The sequence below is a fragment of the Trichechus manatus genome, unplaced genomic scaffold (assembly GCF_000243295.1).
Source record: "Trichechus manatus latirostris isolate Lorelei unplaced genomic scaffold, TriManLat1.0 scaffold00316, whole genome shotgun sequence".
In the NCBI taxonomy this organism is placed as follows: Eukaryota; Metazoa; Chordata; class Mammalia; order Sirenia; family Trichechidae; genus Trichechus; species Trichechus manatus.
The window spans coordinates 125,910-128,120 of record NW_004444252.1 but is presented as its reverse complement, the minus strand read 5'-3'; positions in this window follow the sequence as shown (position 1 = coordinate 128,120).

The following is a 2,211-nucleotide window of genomic DNA, read 5'->3' as shown; positions in this document are numbered from 1 at the left end:
CAAGCAAGTTAGCAGAACACATTACATTAGCCCTCAAGGCTTTGAAAATAATCTTCTGTTCTCTGAGACAATTTACCCAATGGCCCTGCCCTCCAGACTCTAGGTATTGGCCACAGTCTCTGGATTTTGAGTGGAGGCCCCTCGGCCCTGGGCTTCTGCTCCACCTTCCAGGCCCACTGGGACAGCAACTCTGCTCCCTTGGCTTTAGGCGCACCATTCTCCTAGTCCATCAGAGTGACAACTCCACCCTTATAAACACCAGAGGCCATGGCTCCACACTTTGAAACCCCTGAGGTCATGGCCATACCTTTTGAGACTGAAGCAGCTCAGTTTCTTGTTCCCTTGTCTCTTCAGCTTCTGCTTCCTATGGCCTCTCGGCCCTTGGGCCTCAGACCCGCATCCACCCTGCTGGGGCAAGTGTTCCAAACCTCAGTAGCTCCACCGGTATAAGTGCCTGGAGGCACCCCACTCCGCCAGGAAACTTCCTGCACACGGGCACTCAGCTCTCTGGCTCCGTGGGTCGGCTCCAGCGCCGTCTTTCACCGGTCTCCTGGTTCTGCTGCTGTAGGTTCTCTGCTGCTGCTGGTCCTCTGTCACTGCCACAAGTCTGTCTATCCATTCACAGTTTTAAAAACACTTCCACATTTTAGGTATCTGTTAGAGCAGCACCCCACTCTCCCTGTACCAAATTCTGTCTTAGTCATCTAGTGCTGCTACAACAGAAATACCACAAGTGGATGGTTTTAATGAAGAGAAGTTTATCTCCTCACAGTCAAAGTAGGCTAAAAGTCCAAATTCAGGGCATCAGCTCCAGGGGAAGGCTTTTTCTCTCTGTCGGCCTTCTTCTCTTCAGTGTTGTCCCGGACTAGGAGCTTCTCTGCGCAGGGACCCTGGTCCAAAGGACGCGCTCTGCTCCCGGCACTGCTTTCTTGATGGCATGAGGTCCCCCCATGTGCTGATTTTTTAAAGAGAAATCAGAGGGGTCATCCTGCCAGACAGTGACAAGTGAGCCATGCAGGGTGTTGCAGGAGACACACAGCAACAATGCTATGTCCTCACTCCCCCCAGCACTGTCCCCATGCCCTCCAGGAGATTTCAGTATTCAGAACACACAGGGAAACATCTCTGATCTCCCAGCAAGGAGTCTAGATTAGATTTGAAGGAAGCACGGGATTTAGCAGAATGCATGTATAGTGGTAGGAAAGGTTCAGCATAGAGGGGCATTTCAGCAAGAGGGGCCACGTATATACCCTGCTGCATGTGCTCCCAGCTCTCTGGGTGTCATTGTGTTCACAGCCATCTCCTTGGCCAAACCCTGAGCTCCTTGTGGGCTGGATCCAGTGCCTTTCATCTTTATAAACCGAGGGTCTATCTAGCACCATACCTGGGACGTAACAGGCACCAATACACGTTGAGTAAGTGAGTGAGTGAATGAATGAGTGGTGATTCATCTTTCTGAGCTGTGTAGGCCACACAAGTTTATCTGTGTTGTAGAAATATGACTTGAACAGCACTGTATAGGCCTTTGTGTAGGATGAGAGTTTGGGGATTTTAACTGGGTGTTCTAAATCAGAGAGGATGAGGCAAGGTATTTCATCCTTCCCCACACCCCAGTTTCATCCCTGGTCCTGTACATAAGGAGCCCAGTTGAGGCTTGGTGCATACAGGAACTGAAAGCTCTTGAGCCCTTTGAAATATTCTGTGAAACCTCAGTCAATGCCATGATTTTCCAAAAGGCAGACTAAGTATATGCTCAGGGCATCAGCAAAGTTGGATCACCAGAGGGGAAGAAGGAGAGAGAAAAGTTCCATTTGAATACATGCTGCTAGAAAATGTCAACCAGCAAACCTAGAAATGAGTAGCAATTAACAACAAGTTGTATGTAGGGATGTGGGTGACACAGTCTTCTTAGTATGCACAGCCTTTAAAGTCTTAGTCTGCTCCTGAGCTCATTACAACCAACAGATCAAAACCAGGCTGCTTTAGAGAAAGTAGGAGAAAGAGCCAGGAGCCCCCTCCTGCAGGACCCCCACAGACAACTTTGAGGAACCCCTACAGAGTCATGGAGACCTGCCTGAAAAATCTCAGAGATTTGGGGGAATCCTTCCCATCTTTACACGTTGACTCAAATCAAGCCCTACTTAATTTTCATCTATGAAATTATTTAAGCACTTTTCATTTGTTTAGTAATTTTAATTTTTCAAATTTCTT